This window comes from Pinus tabuliformis, chromosome 8, assembly GCF_031772625.1.
Source record: "Pinus tabuliformis cultivar Carrire ecotype Pingquan chromosome 8, CPIR1, whole genome shotgun sequence".
NCBI classification, from domain to species: domain Eukaryota; kingdom Viridiplantae; phylum Streptophyta; class Pinopsida; order Pinales; family Pinaceae; genus Pinus; species Pinus tabuliformis.
In genome coordinates this window covers 401849473-401873418 of record NC_142294.1, presented here as the reverse complement: position 1 = coordinate 401873418, position 23946 = coordinate 401849473, and the positions used below count along the sequence as shown (strand labels likewise).

General features: G+C 39.2%; 1 long non-coding RNA gene across 14 annotated transcripts in view; it reads right to left on the bottom strand.

Annotated features, from left to right (window-relative positions):
• Positions 1 to 405: 405 nt before the first annotated feature.
• Positions 406 to 23946, bottom strand: part of LOC149235770 (uncharacterized) — a 260006-nt gene continuing 236465 nt past the window's right edge. For 7 of the 14 annotated variants that reach the window (XR_016268327.1, XR_016268329.1, XR_016268328.1 and 4 more), the window contains 2 exons: positions 3311 to 3528; positions 2200 to 3194 (listed from right to left, as the gene is read on the bottom strand). This is a non-coding gene — a long non-coding RNA (uncharacterized LOC149235770). Of the gene's footprint in view, positions 1007 to 2199; positions 3195 to 3310; positions 3529 to 23946 lie in introns of those variants that run through there. The other 7 variants (XR_016268319.1, XR_016268320.1, XR_016268317.1 and 4 more) reach the window with 4 other exon arrangements.

The following is a 23946-nucleotide window of genomic DNA, read 5'->3' as shown; positions in this document are numbered from 1 at the left end:
TCCTTTTGTATAAGTACCTTGGATAAGGCAAAGAAGCACCAGAGCATATAATAGCCCCTTAGATAGCCGCAAAGTTTAGCTCCATCAACGCAACCATCCACCCAATGCATGTTGCAGATGGAAAGGCCATTAGTCACATAGTCAAATCCAATAAAGTCCCTCACAATACCACCTGTTATTGCAGCTAGCAGTTCGGTCGACCTCCATCCAGATATCTTCGAGGACACCTTATAATAGTAGACATGTGATCACTAAAGCATGCGCAGTACATGAGGCCATTTTTCAGCAAGTGAGCATTTTTCAGATAGTGTATATATAAAATTGTTTAGCCATGTAAATTTTCAAAACATTTTCCATTTAAAGAGCTAAGCTTTTTGAACAAGAATGATCTTGTACCAGAGACTTCCTCCCATCGTATTATCCTTGCCTCGTGAACATAAATCATCGTCATTCTGTTGGATTGTCTTCAGGTTGTAAGCAATCTATAATTGTACAGGATGGAACTCTCCATAGCCAAAGCTACAATAACTTACAATATCACTCTTGGAAGCAAAGATATCTTGTGGGCCTCAGTCATTAATTTCAAAGCCATGATAGAAACCACAATCTTCTGTCACATAAGCTACCTTATCTACATTAGACTCACATAGTGAATCATGAATATGGGAATTAGCATCGACATTCTAACAGTAATATTCTCCTCTATAGAAACCTTCAGCTCCAAAAACCACCTTCTTTGATCTTCTTAATATAGCTGAACAAATTCTAAAATGCTTATATTTCAAAAGATTATTTATTATAAGATTCCAATAAGCTTGCACATTAATCAATGAGGGCTAACAGAGGCTCCACCGCTCCTTTGTAACTTTTCTGCATCTACAGAAGTCTGTCATGGCTGTCATCACTGGTGTTCCTCCCACGAGACCAAGAAAGTGGATTTGATACCACTGTCATGAGTCCACATCGTCATAGATGGTAAGACTATAGGAGCAACTGATAAATAGCACTACAAAAGAAGGTGTAGTTAGGCCAAGTTTAACAGTGATATACAAAGTAGATTAAACTGTGATGAAAGTAGATTCCACAACAACAGTAACTTCATTGATTACAGCAGTAAATTAAACAAACAGATTAGAGAATACTTATCAGCAATTAGTTCAGCACCCAAAACAACTAAATGCTAGTTATTCCACATAGAGAACCTCCAAAATTGAACATGTATAGAAGAACATACATAAATATTGACCAAAAAACAGTTTGTAGTCTGATATCATATTACTAAAACAATCAACGCAGGACAAAGACTTCCCAAAGAAGGCATAATGGCAACAGACACCCATAATATCCAAGGGCAGCTTAGACGTCCAGTCAACCACAGTTTAGTCTCCCACCAGCTACCTCCAATAACCAAAATCCCCGCATAACTCCTATAAAACAAGAGGTCCTATTTAGAACTCATTGACTCCTTATGGATTCATCTCTTGCATGTGAAATAAATGGTTTCCAGATTAAATTCACCTAGTGGCCTTATTTATAACCTTAAGATTTATGTTTAACCCATTTCTTACTCCAGATGGGATATATATTATAACGGGGATTTTGGCTATTGGAGATCCTATTTAGAACTCATTGACTCCTTATGAATTCATCTCTTGAATGTGAAATAAATGGTTTCCAGATTAAATTCACCTATTCGCCTTATTTATAGCCTTAAGATTTATGTTTAACCCTTTGCTTCCGCCAAATGGGATATATATTATAACTTATTCTATAACTGTGGTTTAATATCCTTAGAGATATTCTACTCTAAGGCTACCGTATAGCCCATTCAACACAAAATTGGGCCGTCATAATTTATTTTATTTATCACAGCACACGGGCATTTGCATTTTATTTCAACTAGAAAACATTACATGGTCTTTTGGTATCATAGGAGATTAGATATTGTTGAAGATGCAAGTTACTTCGTTTTACTACTTATTGAGCATTCCTAATTACCAAAAACAAAACACAAAAGATTTCTTAAACAATTACATTTTACTAAACGCAAAAACATGAGACCTCCCAAGGTGTTTCTGCGTCCAAAATAGACTAAACTAAAAGGAGGGAGTTGTTCAACAATCAAACATACCTTGTGATAAAAAGAAACAGTATTCTGAATTGGTAGGCACAGTTTTATAATTCATGGTGGATGTCATATGTAGGTTAAGGTCAAACGCTGGCAGGTGTATCATACATTGAACTTAAAAGTAATGCATGATAAATCATACACCTCTTTATCAGCTAGTACAGGTCTGTAGTCTAAAATATCACCCTTGACCTCAAGTCAGAAAAAGTGCTGACAATAAGGTCATTGCATTATTATTTACTACATTTTCGTAACTCTATAATAAAAATGATAGTGCTACATCCTTCTCCAGAAAAGCCTGTTGCTGTGAAATTTTTGGAATAAGACAGAAATTATGTTAACCTCCACTAGAGAGAACCCAAGAGTATGTCAAGTATTCATAGTATTCCAGCAGAAATGGGAATTACGAAAATTTTGCATACCTTCAAATTTGACCCTAACATACACAGATTTGATAAACAACATGAAGAGAAGAGTTTCATTTTTTAAGGTGCCGTGGCTTCAATCTTCAGTGGGATTTTGACCTTCCCAAAAATAACTGCTTTCCTGGAAATAATTTTTTTCCTAGTTACATTTATCCTATTCACAGAAGTGGTCACAATGGATGATGCTCTAACTCAAGTTATCCTACATGATCTCGCTGATGCCAAATGCACAATTTCCCGGCAATATAGGCATTCTCCACAAATTATAAGCCCTTCAGTCAGACAGCCAATGTGAAACCTATGGATGCATGGAAGGCATATAATTTGTTCCCCAGGCAAAAGCTGTTCCAAACAAAATCTACATTTTCATTTCCAGAATCTTTGACTTTGGTTGACCTTGGAATAAAAGCTTCTCTCTGAAAGCTGCAAATGGCCATCTTTGTAAGCGCTGGTGGCTCTGAGCCACTCCGCAATGAAAAGTCCTATTCCATGAATTCTTCAGACGCACTAATCCTGGAAGCCAGCAAGTTTCTTACATCAGCTGGCCGGCTTTCTGCATCAGTAAAATAGATCTGTTCATCGATTGCAGCATAGTTATCAACTCTTGTTTCAGCTGAGGGAATGCTTCTCATCCTGCTGACCTGCACAGTCATTATTTCCCATGTTAATAAAAAATTGTTACATTGATGAAATAGGCACTGCGCTGTATTGCCAGCACAAACAAGATAACTACATTCTATCAAACGGTTTAGCTGACCTGTTGCTCAAAAGTGATGATGCTCTAAATTTCAAATTAAGGCGATCTCTGGCATGCATAATTTCTCCTAGTAAAATTTTGTATTTGATTGCTTACTCTGAAAATGTACTCAGAAGTCTGTGTGAGACACCATTTTTATGACTGGAAGCTTCTATGCTGGACTCATTATAAATCCTAGAATTGCTTGAACGTCCCTCACAAAGTGGCACTTAATGATCCTGCATATGAATTCAATTTAAATTCGAATCATCTATAAAAAATGGTCATGGTAAATGTCATGTTCAATTCTATTAGTTACGAATGACAAGAAGCTACTCTGCTTGTTCATCAATTAAGAGATGGTTAAGTAAACAGGCACACTGTAATCATAAACACAAACATAGCATGTCATTAAACAGTACTGGATGGCTGTCTTCAGAAACATCATGGCAGGTGGAATTTGTGCTATGAATTAGCTGGATCACTTCTTTATTTGTTGGCAATAGAAAGCATCATAACAATTCAAGTTATATTTGTATGTGCTTTTTCTTTACTTTTGAGGTACACTCACTGAATGCAGTTAGCTTACATATTGAGTTTTGGCCACTCTCTGAGGAGCAGGGAAAAATATAGGCAGGATGTAGTCGCAAGTTTTTAAGAATTTCGCAGTAAAGCAAACTCAATCACGCATTTCAAACCATTAAGTATATACCATAATAACCATGTTCGCAAAGATAGAAAAATGATAGAACCAAAACAAGGTAACAAACCAACAGATAGAAATCTGGTCCAAGGGCTATGGCTGATAATCATTAAGAAAGAAGAAAAAAATGCCAAGGCACCAAATATCAACATCATAATGCTAAACGAAATGTAAATCGGTAATCCACTGAGCTAACTTGAAAAAGGAGAAACTGCAAGTCGACTAATTGAAGTCTAAAAGAGCCATCTCATTGCTACAGTGCTGCTGACTACAGCCAAAAAAATTATTCAAACGGCATTTTCTGGGCCAGTTACTCTCATTGGCTACCATAATATATATGTTGTACCTTGTATCTGTTTATGACTCCATTGGAGGTACATTTTTAAATCCATCTTTGCAAAAGGATGCTATTCAATATCTGGATGTTGCACGTAAATGGAATCAAAATGGTATGAGCGAACCAAATCTCTACATATTGTCATGGATTGCATTAATCACAATGAGCATCTTCCCTTATCTATGTATGTATGTATGTAGAACATAAATTTTAAATACCCTTTTTCTTCTTGTGCTCAGAATAGGCTACATATTTATAACCTGGAAGCATGGGGAGGAACCTAGCTTCCAATTAGTGACCAGGGTATAAGTCAATCCATCCCATCCCCACCTGCATATTCCTAGACATCTCATCAGATTCCACTAATTTTAATGAGCATCTTCTCTTAACTTTCATCTTGTGCTCAGAAAAGAGTACGTATCTAGAACCTGGAAGCATGCAGAAAACCTACCTTCGACTTAGTGACCAGACTGTAATTCAATCCTTCCCATTCTCGCCTGCATATTCCTATAAGTCTCATCTGGTTCCACTAATTTTAGAGATCATCTTCCCTTAAATTTCATCTTGTGCTTAGGAAAATGTACATATTTAAAACATGGAAGCATGATGAAGACCTAATGTCCACTCCGTGACCAAATTGTACTTTAATCCAACCCATTTTAGTTCTCAAGAATAAGTGCTATTGGCTTCATTTTATAAAAAAATGGCACCAGAAATGCTGTTGTTCAGGTCAATGTGAAATTTAAATGCAGCATCTCTATATATCGATCATAAATTTGTGAACCAAGTGTACTGCCTTCAAATGAGGAACATTCTGAAATATTGACAATTACAATAGTCCAGATTGTTCATTACAAGTAGAAAGTCCCTACAATAGTTGTACAGAAGATGTTTTAACTTTAGAGTTAATCCTCTGCATATTGAGACTGTCTTCAAGATTATTTTATGTCTGATAAGATTCAGATACATAGAGGCAATCACATACAACTGAGATCTAGTTCTTCAATCTGCACTGGGACTAGACTTACAGGACATGAAGAAAGATAACAATGAGAATACATTAGGAGTGAAGTTTAAATGACAAAACCAAAACAAAGAGACAGACAAAGAGGTATTAGAATTGTAGTAAGTCTTGTGAAAAATCGGTGACCCGATTCCTACTGCAGCAAACTGATGATATTTCTCCTATTTGTTGAATTCCTTAAACAAATTACTTGCAGTTTTCGACAACAAATATCAAAATACATACTCTGCAGCCTACACAAAATAAACACTGTGGAAACTAAATACAACACTGGAGAGAAATAAACACACACACATTTACACAGTGGTTTTTGGACAATGTCCCCGGAAAAACCCAATGTGGGAAAACTGGTGCAGCAGCTGAGGATTTTATTATTAAACACTGGTTTTTGAGTACAAATCGTTGGATGCCCAAACTGGCTATCCGATGCAGAGAAAAAATGGCAAAGAGTTAGTGAGAAAAATATCACACTGATTCAGGAGATCTGACACTAATCAAGGGCTGGTAGCAGGCTCCACGCTACCTCTGCACAGCATTTGCATCAATCCTACACAGATCTGTGTCACATTGGTTGGGCTCTGTGTCACCTTCTCTGCTGATCTCCTGCTATTTGGAAATTCGACCTTCTAGCCCTCTAGTGTCACACGGCTTCCGGCACTGGATCTCGACTCTCCTAGTGGGATTTCAAACTCCCTCTAAAGCTTTGGTTTGCCTCTATGTGGCACTACGCTGCCTCACTGAACTGGTCTATGCCCTCTCTTCTTTGCACTCTTCGGATCTGGAAAACTCTCCTCTGGACTACTATCTGTGCCCCTCACTGCAAGAAGATCACTCGATCTCACTCCGACAACTCAATGCTGCTACTCTTGAGAAATTCGATCTCTGATCTCTCATTCAATGTGTTCTAGAAATGCCCATCAAGCTCCTTCTTATAATCTTTTGTTGGAGCACCAATGGCAAAGATTAGACATAATCAAAGGATAATATTAACTGGGAGTTTATCCTTCTCTTCTTCTAGAAGATACACACCAGATTTAGTTAATACCCTTTAATTAACTAGATTTCCTAAGTTTACACTTAGGGAACCATTTAAAAAGAGTTAATTATTTTAATTAAACCATCTCTAGGTGGAATTTTCCCAAACTTTTTCTTGGTATTGGAGAATGCACATGTCTTAGCATCTCTACGAATCTCGAGGCAAGAGCACATCTGATGCTACAAAAATCAAAACTCCCTCTTAGCGAGGAATGTGCTCTAGTGTTGCAACCCATTGAAGCATCACTCTGTCTCTACACCATCTCCTATTGCACTGCTGATGTATGACTCTACTGCCCACCAACTACTGCGCAACTCTGAATGAGTTACATTTGCATTGTTGTTGGCCCTACTGAACTGCTTCCAACACTGCATCTACATTGCAACCCTCTCTAACTGCTGCTGCTGCAACTGCAACAATTGCAATGGAAAAGCAGCCAAAATACTGAACCAACTGTGTTCAGTATGATGCATCCGTTGTCTGAGTTCTGACTGCTGCTAGCCTCTGCGCTGCTGTTGACTTTGCTATGCGCCAACTGCACAACTTCCAACTCTGTGCCATGCTGTTTAGAATCTAAAAGCTACTAGCTATTGCATTTGTCACTCTGGCACCTGACTGCACCAACTGTCATTGTTCCATCCTGCTACTATTGACTATGGGCTCCCGTAGCAAGGTCTTGATCCAAGGGTGGACTCCTCAAGGATCTTGGCCATCCTGTAGCTCTTTGGGGCTACAACTCCAGATCGCCCCACCTCACCCATGGAGGCATCTTGACAATCATGGCAAACTCTTACTCCAATCTAGAGGACAACCTGTCGATCTAAATGGATGCATCTTGCTGATCCTGCCTCTCCTATTTTTCCTTCTTTCCGAGAGGACACTGAGTGTTGTAGTGGCCCAACTCGCCACACCTGAAGCACTTGATCTTCAAAATGTCCCTTTTTATTCTACACTGCTCTTGTTGCTCCTTTGACGCAAGGGCCACATCCTCCTCTTCCTTCACTTCTTTTGTCCAACTGCTACTACTTCCACTGATTGTGGCCTTCACTAGATCACGCCTCATCTCCTCCTGGTGCAGATCAGTCCACACACGTTCCCAATCTGGCAGTTGTTCTTTGCCCAGTATGCTTTGGACGAAAACTTGCCAATCTTCTGAAATGCTATTTAGCGCTAATCGTACAAACTCTGAGAGTTGGGGCGTTGTCCCTACTGAAGCAAGCTGGTCCTAGACATCTTGAAGCCTCGTAAGGAAGGGATCCACACGCTCCCCTTTTTGCATCCTCGTGCAACCTTCATCACTGTGGCAAATTTGGCAAAGAAAACAATTCCCCCAGCAATAACTTCCCTCCTTTGATCCAGAAACTGCTACCGTTGTTGCTGTCGACATTGCTATGGCTGCTGCTCCCAATTTTCATCCTCCTGACGCTATTCTTCCAGTAATTGCTGCAAAATAACTGCATCCTAGTTGAAGATCTGCTCTGCAAAGAAAAATACGTTTCTCCCTTTTGCCTCTAGAAAGCTCGATCTGGAGAATCGAATTTCTCTGTCGCCTCAAAGAAATCGATCTCACCCAAACCTTCGACCTTCTTGGCCCAAGGACTGCATTGCCTCGGGGTTTCAAACTTATGCCTCTGCAATAATTTTGAACTCCCTCTTCCTTTCTGCAATTGAGCTCTTCTGCTCACAATTTGTGTGTCCTTACCATGTGAAAAATTTGTGACCTGATTCCCACTGCAGCAAATTGATGATATTTCTCCTATTTGTTAAATTCCTTAAACAAATTACTTGTATTTTTCTACAACAAATATCGAAATACATACACTGCATCCTACACAAAATAAATATTGTGGAAACTAAATACAACACTGGAGAGAAATAAACACACACACATTTACACAATTGTTTTTAGACAATGTCCCCGGAAAAACCCAATGTGGGAAAACCGGTGCAACAACTAAGGGTTTTATTATTAAGCAGTAGTTTCTAAGTACAAATCATTGGATGCCCAAACTTGCTATCTGATACAGAGAAAAATTGGCAAAGAGTTAGTGAGAAAAATCTCACATTGATTCGGGAGATCCGACACTGAGAAGGAGCTGGCTGGCAGGCCCCACGCTGCCTCCGCATCCATCCTACACAGATCTGCATCATACTAGCTGGGATATACGTCACCTTCTCTGCTGATCTCCTACTATCTGGAAATTCTACTTTCTGCCCCTCTGGTCTCACACCTCGGCTTCTGGCACTGGATCTCGACTCTCCTAGCTGGATTTCGAACTCCCTCTGAAGCTCTGCGCTGCCTCACTGAATTGTTCTATGCCCTCTCTGCTTTGCACTCTCCAACTCTGGAAAACTCTCCTTCAGACTACTATCCCTGCCCCTCACTGTAAGAAGATCACTCGATCTCACTCCAACAACTCAACGCTGCTACTCTTGAGAAATTCGATCTCTCATTTGATGTGTTCTCCAAGTGCCCATCAAGCTCCTTCTTATAATCTCTCGTTGGAGCACCATCGGCCAAGATTAAAACATAATCAAAGGCTACGATTAACTGGGAGTTGATCCTCATCTTCTTCTAAAAGATACACACCAGATTTAATTAATACCCTTTAATTAACCAGATTAGGTTTAGACTTAGGGAACCATTTAAAAAAAGTTAATTATTTTAATTAAATCATCTCTAGGTGGAATTTTCCCAAACAATTTCTTGGTATTGGAGAATGCACATGTCTTAGCATCTCTACAAATCTCGAGGCAAGAGCACATCCGATGCTACAAAAATCAACACTCCCTCTTAGCGAGGAATGTGCTCTAGTGTTGCAACCCACAGAAGCATCACTCTGTCTCTGCACCATCTCCTGTTGCGCTCCTCATGTATGGATCTACTGCACACCAACTACTGCGCAACTCTGATATGAGTTACATTTCCATTGTTGTTGGCCCTGTTGAACTGCTTCCAACACTGCATCTGCATTGCAACCCTCTCTAACTGTTGCTGCCGCAACTGCAACGGAAGAGCATCCAAAATACTGAACCAACTGTGTTCAGTATGATGTAATTGTCGTCCGAATTCTGGCCACTACTAGCCTTTGCGCTGTCACTGAAACCTCTGCGTTGTTGCTAACTCTGATTTGTGTCAACTGCACAACTGCCAACTCTGCTCTGCGCTGTTCAGAATCCGACCGCTACTAGCTACTGCATTTGTCACTCTGGCACCTGACTGCACCAACTGTCACTGGTTCATCTTGCTACTGCCGAATATGGGCTCCTGTAGCAAGGTCTTGATCCAAGATTATTATATGTGAGAGTTGTTGATTTCAGTAGCATCGGATGTGCTCTTGCCTCAATATTTTGCTAGGAAAATCATGGCAAACTCTTCCTCCAGTCTGGAGGATAACCTGTCAATCTCAACGAATGCATCTTGCTGATCCTGCTTCTCCTCTTTGTCCTTCTTTCTGAGAGGACATTGAGCGCTGTAGTGGCCTAGCTAGCCACACCTCAAGCACTTGATCTTCAAAATGTCCTTTATTCTGTGCTGCTCCTGCTACCCCTTTGACGCAAGGGACACATCTTCCTCTTCCTTCATTACTTTCATCCCACTGCCACTGATTGTGGCCTTCACCAAATCACGCCTCATCTCCTCTTGTTGCAGATCAACCTACACACATTCCCAATCTGGCAGTTTTTCTTTGCCTAAGATGCTCTTGACGAAAACTTGCCAATCCTTTGAAATGCTATCCAGCGCTAATCGTACAAACTCTGAGGGTTGGGGTGCTGTACCTACTAAAGCAAGCTGGTCTTAGACATCCTGAAGCCTTGTAAGGAAGGGATCCACACACTCCCCTTTTTGCATCCTCGTGCAGCCTTCATCACTGCGGAAAATTTGGCAAAGACAACAATTCCCCTAGCAATAGCTGTCCTTCTTTGATCCAGAAACTATTGTCACTGCTGCTGCCGACATTGCTGCAGTCGCTGCTCCCAATTTTGCTCCTCCTGATGCTATTCTGCCAGCAACTGCTGCAAAATAACTGCGTCCCTACTGAAGATATGCTCTGCAAGGAAAAATACACTGCTTCCTTCTGCCTTTGGAAAGCTTCAATCTGGAGAATCAAATTTCTCTGTTGACTCACGTAGAGAAATCGATCTCACTCAAAGCTTTGACCTTCTTGGCCCAAGGACTGTGCTGCCTCTGGAATTTTGAATTTCTGCCTTTGTAGTAATTTCGAATTCCCTCTTTCTTTCTGCAACTGAGCTCTTCTACAATGTGAAAAATCGGTGACCTGATTCCTTCTGCAACAAACTGATGATATTTCTCCTATTTGTTAAATCCTTAAGCAAATTACTTTTAGTTTTCTACAACAAATATCGAAATACATACACTGCAACCTACACAAAATAAATACTGCATAAACTAAATATAGCACTGGAGAGAAATAAACACACACATTTATACAGTTGTTTTTGGACAATGTCCTCGAAAAACCCAATGTGGGAAAATCGGTACAGCTGCCGAGGGTTTTATTATTAAGCAGTAGTTTCTAAGTACAAATCGTTGGATGCCCAAACTGGCTATCCGATATAAAGAAAAGCTGGCAAAGAGTTAGTGATTAAAATTACACATTGATACGACAGACTTGACCCTAATTAGGGGTTGGTTGGCGGGCCCCACGTTGCCTCTGCGTAGCTTCTATGTCAGTCCTACGCAAATCTGCACCACACTAGCTAGGCTCTGCGTCACTTCTCTGCTGATCTCCTGCTATTTGGAAATTCGACCTTCTGGCCCTCCGGTCTCACACCCAGGCTTCTGGCACTGGATCTCGACTCTCCCATTTGGATTTCAAACTCCCTCTGAAGCTCTGTGTTGCCTTTGTGTAGTACTACATTGTCTCACTGAACTGCTCTATGCCCTCTCTACTTTGCATTCTCCGGATCTGGAAAAATCTCCTTCGAACTACTATCCTTGCCCCTCACTACAAGAAGATCACTGGATCTCACTCCGGCAACTCAATGTTGCTACTCTTGAGAAATTTGATCTCTGATCTCTCATTCGATGTGTTCTCCAAGTGCCCATCAAGGTCCTTCTTATAATATCTCGTTCGAGCACCAATGGCCAAGATTAAAACATAATCAAAGGCTAAGATTAACTGAGAGTTGATCCTTGTCTTATTCTAGAAGATACACACCAAATTTAATTAATACTCTTTAATTAAGCATATTTCCTAAGTTTAGACTTAGGGAACCATTTAAAAAAAGTTAATTATTTTAATTAAATCATCTCTAGGTGGAATTTTCCCAAATGATTTCTGGGCATTGGAGAATGCATGTGTCTTAGCCTCACTACAAAATATCGAGGCAAGAGCACATCCGATGCTATTGAAATCAACAACTCTCACATATAATAATCAAGAGTAAACCCATAACTCTATAAATGTAGGTGTCATTGCACCCTAACATTCATCATTTCAAAGTAACCCAGGAAATTACATTAGGTGGACAAATGATTACATGACATGGTGACTTTATGATCAAAATGGTTTCTAGACACCTCATATACATCGATGTTAAGAGCGGGAAATAATCATACATGACATGATGACTTTATGATCAAAATGGTTTCTAGACACCTCATATACATCAATGTTACGAGTGGGAAATAATCATAGGTTGGCTTCGCCATAAATGCTAACCTACAAAGGAAGAGGCTTGACCCTAACACTAAAGAAACACTAACACGCAGAATAAGTCACTGCATTCAGCGAATTTAAAAATTAATCCATGATATTCAAAATTAGAAAAAATTCAAGGGTAGCCGAATAAGTTCATTTAAATATAGTGATTAAATTCATTTGAGTTTTTCAGTGATCAAACTCATTTAAATTCAAACGTAGAATTATATTTCCTCAAACTTACAGCTGGACTTTGTCCCAAATTTTATCACATCATTTGGCATTAACGATTTTCTTCCTAACTTCATGGCCATCAAACATGAACACAACCATGAACTATGTGACTTAGTCAATGCAACCACATGTCAATGACTAGAGGATCATTAACATGGCACCAAGTCAAGATTACCATCATGACACTAGCGCATCCCCTTAAAGAAAGGGGGTGTGATAAGACAACTTTTGAGACCACAAGTCAACCACTAAGGGAATTAACAAATGACCACTTATATATTTGACCAAGTAAATATTACATCCTAAAATTCTTGTTATTAATATTCATATGGGAAATATGTTGTCAACATGGCCAAATAAATCAATGTTCCACCAAGTTTCCAAGATGGAGGGGTGTGGGAATGGGGAGACAAGTAAGGGGATGTTTCCCTGGACGCCCAAAATTTAGGGAAGTTTAGGTGAATGGGGGGACATCAGAGTGTGAGTGTGTCTATATATATATATATATATATATATATTATGAACAAGATTCAAATTCAAATTCAATAATGAAATACAATGATTCATACATCATAAATGTTTAATGCAATAGAAATAGTAAAATATTGTATACATTGATTTAAATTCATCATTCATTATTCTAGAATCAGATTAGTACTAAGGAAATAACTAGATATGAAAGTCCAAAGACTTGAACAATAAATTGAAATTTTGTTGCAATACCCCACACCTGTACACAATGTTAATATAAGTACTTATTATTAGGCTGGTGAATTGGATGTATACTACAGGCATGCGTGCCTATGTGTTTATGATATGCGGCCTGAGTGCCCATATGGATATGTTATATATTGTGGGGCCAATGTGCCTAGGCATAGGTGTCAACCTTGGTTAAGTGGCCAGAGGGCCTGGATTGTAATACAATGTATTTGTAACTATTTTGATAATAATAAAAGAAACTGGTTGCAGAACCTACTCCATGGTAAGAGTATGGGGGCGTGCAAATCCATAGAGATAGGCAATAGTGTGTTTGCCAAAAAATTGGGGAAAAGGGCACCTGGCGCCCACGTGGCTTCAGGAGCACCACATGGCAGAGAGACCCATGCAATGGCAAAAGTATATATAAATACTTACCCCTAGCATTATGGGGATGACTCATTATCATTATGATGACGATTATAGTTCAAGACTTCCTGGTTGGCTTTAAGGCGCCCTAGAAGGTGGGAATTGCAAAGTGATTATGGGGTCCTGGGGAAGGATGTACCACTTGGGCGCAAGTTCGAGCGAAGTAGCTGAAATGTTCCTGGATGGTTGTAAGGCGCCACTTGGGTGCAGTTTTGGGGGAAGCAACTGAGATGTTCCTGGTTGGCCATAAGGCGCCACTTGGACGCAAGTTCGAGGGAAGCAACTACGATGTTCCTGGTTGCTTTGTAAGGCATCATTTGGGTGTAGGTTCAAGGCAAACAAAGTTGTGTCGGTTTTATGGCCTGGAGGGTGCTTGGAACCCTGGAGTGACATGGATATGGGTTGGCACCTTGGTAGTTAGTCTGGAGGGTGCTTAGAACCTTCCATAGCATGACTGTTGGGTTGGCACCTTGGCCATGGTGCTTGGATGTTTTTCAGTTATTATTACCCGTGGAGTTGCAACCCTAGCTCAGGGGTGATCCGTGGTTGAAATTGATGAACCACGCGAACTATGGCAGGGCGGAATGCGGAGAGCCCATAACTAGTCAGTATTCTTACACACATAAGTGCTTTATTCAAATATATTGTGTCGAATATTGATTTTTTGTTTTGCAACCCTAGAATCGGGGTTCTGAATAATGGTGTGCATTTATGTGTTTGAGTATATATTTCTGTGTTTTTATGTTTATGCTTGAGTTTGTACTTCTATATATATATGTGTGTGTGTGTGTGTGCGTGCGTCGATGTATGTTTTTATGCTTCTGTTTGAGTTTGTACTTCTATATGTATATTGTTGGGTAATTCGTGAATAAAAGGTTACTTTGGTTGATGCAAAGTATTTTGGTTAATGTTTTCTTGATTTATCGAATTATGCATGGGAACCCTAGATTCAGGGGGTCATAATAATGTAATTAATTATTTATTAATTCCAATGTGCATCATAATTACGGGTTGTGTATTGGGTTTGCAATTAATTATAATGGTTAATTGTAATTTTAATTTTAATGGATTCGAGTTAGGGTTACTATCTAGGATTTAAGGGCTTTGGCTATGGGTTGGGGTTTGTCACTGAAAATCATGGACTAAATAAGCTTCCATAGGAATATCAGTAAAATTAAGTGATGGAATTCAAGTTGTGGAAACACAATGTTGCCTGGTTGGAGGCTGGGGACATTTCAAATGGTAACAAAGCCCAATTACAACACTAGGTTTGAATTGGGGCGAAATTTACAAAATGTCTATCACATGCTTGATGAAAAGGTATATGTTGTAACATAAATCTGATATTTTTTCAGAGCAAATGCCATCAAGGAATAATTAGCAGAATTTGAGGAAGTTATGGGTCAAAATTTGATGGTTTCGAGCTTGGTTGGGTCGAATTTGGGGGCCGGATTGAAGGATTACATGTTGTTAATCAACTGTTTGATAAAATCCCCAATGACATGAATGGTGTAAACTCACTTAGGAATCAGATTACAGGTACCAAGGAAGACTTGGTGGTAGTTGATTTGATTTAATTACAGAGTCATTAGATGAAATTGACTAATTCTAGCCTCAGAGGGCTACAAGTCAAGTGTCAACACCGTCTCTTGAATGGGGGGTTTAATTTTGTTAATATATATATATATATATATATCTATTAAAATATGGTTAGATATAAAAATTATGGAAACCTCCCCATAATATTGCAGCAACTGATGTTATTTATTCTATTTGTTAATTTAATTAAACAAATTATTTGTTGTGTGATACGACAAATATTGAAACAAATACACTGCAGACTTCATAAAACAAATACTGCGGAAAGAATAAAAATGCTAGAAGAATAGATGCACACACACACAAATAGACAATTATTTTTGGACTAAGTCCCCAGAAAAACCCAAATCGGGAAAACTGGTGCAACAACTAAGGGCTTTAAGATTATGCAGTAGTAAATCTGAGTACAAGACTATGGATGCTCAAATCTAGCAATCCATACAGAGAAATGACTAACAATAAATCTACTGAGAAAATCTCACCCCCACAGGTGATTCGACACTGACCTTGGCTCAAGTTGAGCTGCTCTCTGTTGCCTCTTCGCAGTCACTGCGTCCCACAACTGGGAACTGCTTCCCTCTTGCTATTTGATCAGCTGTTGTCTGGAAGATGGACTCTCTTGGCCTCCAGACTCTCTCTCCAGATTCTGGCTCGGAATCACTGCTTCTCCCTAGCAAAATACGAAATCCCCTCTGAAGCATTGCGCTGCCTCTCTGTGGCACTCACTGCCTCTCTGCAATGCACTCATCGGAACTGGAAAATCTCACTCCGGCCTCACTATCCCTGACCCTCTCTTACTGCTTCAAGCTCACAAGCTCTCTCTCCGGAAACTCAGTGCTGCTACTCTGGAAATCGAACTGCTAGTGTGTTATCTCCAAGCCCCATCGAGTTTCTTCTTATAATCATTTGTTGAGACATCAACGACCACGATTAAAACTTAATCGATGGCTAAGATTAACTAGAACTTGATCTGAGCCTTTTTCTAGAAGATTCTCACCATGACTTAATTAATACCCTTTAATTACTCATATTTCCTAAGTTTAGACTTAGAAAACATTAAAAAACGATTAATTATTTTAATTAAGTCATCTCTAGGTGGAATTTCCAGAAACGATTTTTGGGTTTTGGAAATCTCATGTATTCTAGATTCTCTTAAAAATTTCAAGGCTAGAACACATCCGATGCTACAAAAACTAACACTCCCTCTTAGTGAGGAATGTGTTATGGCACTGCAACCCACTGAAACAACACCCTGTCTTTGCACCACCTCCTGTCACGCTGCTGATGTATGGCTGCTCTGCCCATCACAACTGCACAACTCTGATATGAGCTACATTTGTGCTACCGCCGAACCTGCTAAACTGTTGTCAACTATTGCATCTGCACTGTAACTCCCTCTCATCTGCTGCTACTGCAATCGCAACATCTTCAGCTAAGAAATATCCAACACATTGAACCAACTGTGGTTAGTGTGAAGCAGTTGTCACCAGAGTGCTGACTGCTGCTAGATTCTGCATTGTCACTGAAGCCTCTGCCTTGTTGTTGACTTTGCACTGTGCCAACTGCACTACTGCCAACTCTGCTCTACGTTGCTCAGTCTTAGACTGCTACTAGCTACTGTATCTATCACTCTAGCATCTGACTGCATCAACTACCACTAGTCCATCCCGCTACTGCGTGCTATGGGCTCCCATAGCAAGGTGTTGATTCATGAGGTGGACCTCCTCTTTGTCCTTCTTTCTGAGATGACATTGAGTGCTGTAGTGACCAAGTTCACCACATCTGAAGCATTTGACCTTGGAAAGGTCCTTCTTCCTTCGCCGCTCCTGCTGCCCCTTTGATGCGAGGGCCACATTCTCTTCTTCCTTCACTTGCTTCGTCCCACTGCTACTGTTGCTGCCATTGATGGTGCTCTTCACCAAATCTTGCCTCATCTCCTCCTACTGCAGATCAACCCACATTCGATCCCACTTTGGCAACTTGTCTCTGCCCAGAATACTCTGGACGAAGACTTGCCAGCCTTTGGAAACATTGTTCAGAGCTAACTACACCAATTTTATAGGTTGGGGCGCTGATCCTACTGCAAACAGCTAGTCTCAGACATCCTGAAGCCTAGTGAGGAAAGGGTCTATGTGCTCCCCTTTCTGCATCCTGGTACATCTCAGGTTCTCCTCAAGATACATCTTTTGTTGCTCGGAAGATCCTTGGTATGGCATAGCAAGAGCTTCCTACATCTCCTTGGAAATATCTTTTCCAGCTATGTGAGACACCACATGATCTCGAACCCCATCGAGAATCAACCTCTTCTTTTTTCCCATCTCCTTCTTGTAGGGCTTCTTCTGATCTGGATCATGGGGAATAGCTACCATGTTATCAATGTAGGTCTTGAGATCATATTCATCTAGAAGACAGGAAATTCTTGCCTTCCAAATAACATAGTTGGAGGCTCCGTCCAACAGATCCCGATCTCTCAGCCCTGTTGATGCCATCTCTGCAAAAATTCGAACTCCTCCTCTTCTCCTCTGCGCAGTTGTTGACTGGCTCTACGCACTCCCTGTTGGAGTGCGCAAATGTGCTCCTAACTACTGCTGCTCTGCAGTGAGAAATCAAACTATTGGACTATAAGTTCTCTGAGGAAAGAATTCCCTTAGTGTGTGCTCTTCCTTCCTCTTGATGCCATTTTGCACCAGCAAACTGCTGCAAAATAACTGTGTCCCAGCTGAATATCTGCTCTGCAAGGTAATTACTACTTCTATCTCTGCCTCTGGTAGTATTTGATCTGGAAAATTTATTCTTTGTCGACTCTCTCAGAGAAATAAACTTTTCCTCAAAAACTGACCCTCCTGGTCAAGGGATTGCGATGCCTCTGAGGATTTCAAACTGTTACTTATGCAAAGCTACGAAATTCCTCTTCCCTTCTGCAACTGAGCTCCCCGGCTTTTATCTGCACTCCAATACCATGTGAAAACTCGGCTAACTCCAAATCCTATTGCAAAAGCTAATGTTATTTCTTCTATTTGTTAATTAATTAAACAAAATATTTTGTTGTGTGCTACGATGAATATTGAAACAAATACACTACAACCTTCAAAAAACAAATATTGCGGAAGAAATAAAAATGTTGGAAGAATAGATGCACACACACACACAAATACACAGTTATTTTTGGACTAAGTCCCTGGAAAAACCCAACTCGGGAAACCGGTGCAGCAACCGAGGGTTTTAATATTATTGTTAAACACAATGATGGTAGGGACAAAATATGAAGGATAAGCATTCAATTGCGTCTATTATTCACATGATATACTTTTATAATACATTCTGATGACCCTTGGTTTCCATTTACCAAGTGATCTCTTGGACTCCCTTTGACTATTTACATTCCACACCAACCCTTAGAGGATTAGGTGTCCAACATCCCCCTCTTAATCCAAAGGGGTATGTATGAGTCCAAGAAGAGAGTTGTAATACAAAATGTGCAAAAATGCATGGCAGCACTAGGCTGAATGTGCTCTCTGAAATGTTCACATAAGGTGGTGGTTTAAGGATTGTAAAAATTCCTAATCCTCAAGGAACCCCTATTGTAGCAAATCTGAATCTACTTCACCTACTTGATTTTAATACATTATCAAGTTATTTTTCTGAATACTGAAGCAAATTACTTCTGCAGCCTACACTACTTAAATTTGATTACATGAAACAAGGAAACAGAGAAAAGAACAAGATACATAGGACACTTATTTTTGGACACAATAGTCCCTGGAAAAACCCAATGCGGGAAAACCTGTGCAGCGGTTCTGAGGGTTTATTATTATGCAGGAGAAATATCTGAATACAAATCTAGGATGCTCATCTAGCAATCCTTTACAGAGAAAATACTGGTGGAAAATTTGAGTGAGTTTTACCCTAAGTTACCAGAAAACGGATATGGGAACGGATACGAGTACGGGGTTTGAAACGGATACGGCAAATTTTCATAAAATCTGGATATGATACAGCAGGAAACGACACATAATTAATATATATATATATATTAAAAATAAAAAATTCATATTACCATTCATATTTAAGAATTTAGATTATCATCTATGATCTATCATGATTCATGATTCATCATCATCAATTCAAGTTTCAACATATGGCATAAACATTCAACATTGCCATCATCATTAACGATTATTATAACATTCATGATTCAAGTTTCAAGTTTCAACATATCATCAAGTTTTTGTTTCAAATTTCAAACATCAAGTTATCAACATGACAAGTTACACAAACACCATCATTACCAAAATTAATAATGCATACTAATTACTACATAGTACAAAGTACAAAATGAACTATGACTGGCAGTCTACTATCATTACTCATAATTCATATGGTTGTTCAAAAGTTTAAAAGTTAAAAGTTAAAACACCATCATAAATTACATTTACATATCATCAAATATGTCTTCATTCATGCCACTATAATGTTCCACTTCCACATCCTCTCTAGAAGTGGCACTGGGAACATTGCTGCCATGTCCACTTGAAGATCCACCTATTTCCGGTGATGGCTCCGAATCAAACAAGTTCATATGAGACATGGCATTCAATGTCATATCCAAGTTAGGCAACTCTGGTTCCACGTCCCATAATTTGGTGGGCCCAAATTTGTATTCATCTCTCTTGTGTGACAGAAGGCGAAGGTTTGAATGAACATACACTAGTTCCTCAGCCTTCTTAGAGCCCAATCTGTTTCGCCTCACTAAATGGATGAAGCCGTATGTACTCCAGTTCCTTTCTGCTGAAGAAGAACTAGCAACCTGTGACAAGATCTTGATGGCCAAGTTTTGGATATGTGGAAGTGCCCCACCATAGAAGTTCCACTACTCAATTGGACTTAATCTGCTCTTGTTCCGCATACACTCAATATCACAACCCCAACCCTCTGATCCTACAAAATGAGAAAATTGTGCACGAATCCGAAGCCCAATTTCAGGATCTACAAAAAGCTTTCTAAAAGCATTTTTAAATCCTTCTGCGACTTTTAGGTCTTTGTTTGGTGCACTTCTTTCTGGATCACGTAGCAACTCTGCAGAATAATATTTTGGATTCACTGCATAGGCTAAAAGGTGCAATCGGGTGGTCATCTTGTTCCACCTTCTGGTCAATATATCTTTTACTTCTCTGTAAAAGATTTCATCTGGGTCATTCTCCTTGGCATTTATAACCAACCTTATCTTCTCTATCATGTAATCAATGCCCTCATACACCTCTCCCAGATTAGGCATATCTGTGTCAAACATACAGAGCAAATCCACAATTGGCTTAGTAAATGCCAAGAGGTACTCCACCTTATCCCACCATTCATCATCAACAACCAACTGTTTCATTGCTTGTGCTCTACCAGATTGGGATTGCCTCCATTGACTGCAAAGAGAACTGCATACCATTGATTGTAATGCATCTTTCACCTGCACGAGCCTTGTTAAGACTATGATGTGAGAAGCAAATCGAGTCTCAACAACTTGCAGGTGTCAAATTGCCAATGTTTCAAATTTCAATCAATTTGAAAAATCATAATTTGATTGAATGACCTATTATGATTCCCGAATCATGACATTTGAAAATCCAATTTAGATATTTGAATTTAGAGTCAGAAATTAGAATTTATGAAATATTTAATAAACTTTGAACTTTAAAGTATAGGTACCTTAAGGAGCTCCAACTTAGCAAATTCCCTGTAGATGCCTTGAGACATGTGGTGGTTTGTGATAAAGGCTTGAATTTCTTTTGCCTCTTCAAAAATAACTTGAATCCACTCAATTTGCTTCCCCAACTTGCTCAACATGAGGTTCAATGAATGCACAACACAAGGGGTCCAAAAAATGTGTTGATATTTGCCTTCAACAATTAGGCCTGCTGCTCTACACACCGTTGCATTGTCAGTTATTACCTGGACAACATTTTTAGATCCCACCAATTCAATTGCTTCAATCAAGATGTTAGCAATGAATTGAGAATTTTTCATCTGCCCCTCACAATCCACTGCCTTAAAAAACATTGCCCCATGTGGGCTCTGAGCAATCACATTGATCAAAGGCCTATTGCTTTGATCTTTCCATACATCAGAAATGATGGACACCCCTGAAATGAGCCATGAATCACGAATGGGGGCTAATTTAGCCTCCAAATCTAACTTTTGAGCACTCAACAATGTGGTGCGTATCTTCTCATATCCAGGGCTCTTGTACCCTCTTGGGGCTTCATTCAAACTTTTTACCATCTTTGCCCAGTAAAGGAGATCACACAAGGTTAAAGGGAAGGCCATTTGCATAAATGCATTGGGCTACAACTGCATCTGCTATCTCTCGAGCATCATTATTAAAACTCTTCTCAAGCGGTCTCAAATTTGACCGCTTTGACCCAACAATTCCATGAGAATAAAGTGGAGGCTTTAATGAAGATGCTCCCAACCTTGTTGGGTGTTTTAAATGGGAGGCAGGATTTGCTTCATTTGCTTTAGCATCTGCCTCGTCTTGTTCTCTTTGATATTTTGCAATTTTTACCTTGCTTAAACCATTTCCATCTGTCCCATTCTCTTTAGGTGGGCCACTACATATTCGAACCCCATTGTTTCTTAACGCAAGCAAATGTGCTTTAACCCATGTGTATTACCCCTTAAACTCCTTTTTACACTCACTGCAAACCCATGCCAATGATCCACCTCCTTGGATCTTCCCGACAGTAGTCACATATTTCCAAAGTGGTTTGGATCAACTTTATGGGTTGATTCAATTTCCTGTGCCACTTCCTCTGCCTCATGAATGGCTGAACTTGAAGTTGCCATGAATGATGATGATGTAAATGAAACTGAAAAAATAAAATTAACAAATATCAGATATGTATTTAAAAAATTTTATTTGGTCATTTCTGGATGTTAATAAAATTATCTCATCATTTATTTATAATATATATGCCTTTCTCTTTACTCTGTTCCATCATTATTAGTTATTATTCCAATAACTACAAAAATGAGTGAAATCTGTGATAAACAGTTTGCAATTTCTAAGTCTTGAACGCAGTGAATTGTGACTGTGATTGAATCTTTTTTATGCCATTCTAACAACTGAAAACTTAAAAAGTTAAAAGTTATAAATCGTGATGACTCTGGAGTCTGGAGGCAATGCAACAGTCACTTTCCCTAGGAGGAACCAACAGACAAAGATTCTGATCTCAAGCATGTTAAAAAAGAAGAAAGGCACTGGAATCTGGATCAAGGTTCCATGACATATATTTTGAATTTTCTATAAATAAACATATATTTATTTATGACATATTTGCAAGTCTAGGATAGGCTAGGAGAAAAGAGTGCAGACTCCAGAGTACAGGCAGATGCACACATAATGTACAAGTATTTATAGATGGTGATTTGGTCATGGTGCATCTCATGAAAGAGCATTATCCCAAAGTAGCTTACGACAGGCTAAATGTGAAGAAGATCAGATTGTATAGAAACAAAATGAAGTCTGGTGATAATGCTTCCAAATTTAGTTGCTAGAGGAGTTTGATGTTTCACCCATTTTTCGTTTTGTAGATATATATGAGTATAGGGAAGGTGAGACTGTTCCAGAAGATGAAGATTCATTGGGTGAAGGAAGCACATGCATATTGGCATAGACAGTAGCTAGTTGAGATTGAGCGAATGCTAGATGACAAAGTATTTAAGATGTGCAGCAGGAAATACATTGTCTGGTGAAGTGGAGATATCCATAGTTGGGTGGTCTGATTTTAGGGAAAGCATAGGATTGCCAAACCCTGCCACAAACATGCATTCAAGATAGGAAATTGATCTAAAAGGAATCAAGGATATGTTTTATGATTAGAGTCATCATAAAAGAAGATTGCCACATTTAAATGCCTTTTTGAGAGAGACGACATTCTTGCAAAACTTGCTGAGCACAAATAGGATGGACAATATTTTGAAAGTGATATATGACATATGTATTTTGAAGTATCAGTTGCCTGCAATTTTTAACAGCTTTCCTTTATCTGTGCAGATTTGTACATCAATTAAGGTCCTCATAAAGACTCTAAGCTGGAAACATTTTTCTAGTTTCAACAACTGTTTAAACTTTAGTGGGATGCACTGTACAGTGTAGATTAAATGTTCTATCTCATCTAAAACTGTAGAGTAGTTGTGTTCAGAACTGCAACAAGAACAGAAGCCTTGCTCTTAACAGAGCTTGACAAACAATATGTTCAAACTTCAAATGCTTGGAGTATGAACATCAAAAAATTGCTAAATTCTATTAGGAGGCTGGAGAGTTCGAACCATATAAACTTTTTCCCCTTGTATGGGAAGTACTAAACTAGAGATATCCCCTACTAGATAAATGAATTGAAAAGGCTTATTTTACAAAATGCTTTACCATTGTTTGCAAAAAAGTTCAAAACTATCAGTTTCTTTTGTTGCAAAGATTAATGGAAAGTAACAAAATCCAAGACCCGAGTAAGATTCCAGGGATATATCATTCTTGTTCTTTAATCACTGCTCACACCACTTGCTGAACGCTGGTTTAGGCATGATGATTTTGATCCCTCTAACCCTAGTCAAGATCATTTTCCAATGTGGATTAAGTTTATGAATATGTTAGACAAGGCTAAATCTGTGTAAAGTCGATGGCAGAATTGTTGGGCAACGTTTCTCATATGTGATCAAGGTTTTCATCAAAAATGGGTAACCAGCCCCCTCCTGCCCCACCCAACGTTGAAGCATTAAACTTGTTCATGGAGGTCAGATATTTGTACCAAAGATGTTGTATTTGATTTATCATAAGACTTGTTTTCCCTATCAAGCACTTGATCACTATGGCAAGGATTGCCTCCACCAAAAGATGTTGAAAGTTATAAAGGCATTGAGTGGAAACAAATTTTGTAATGGGAAAT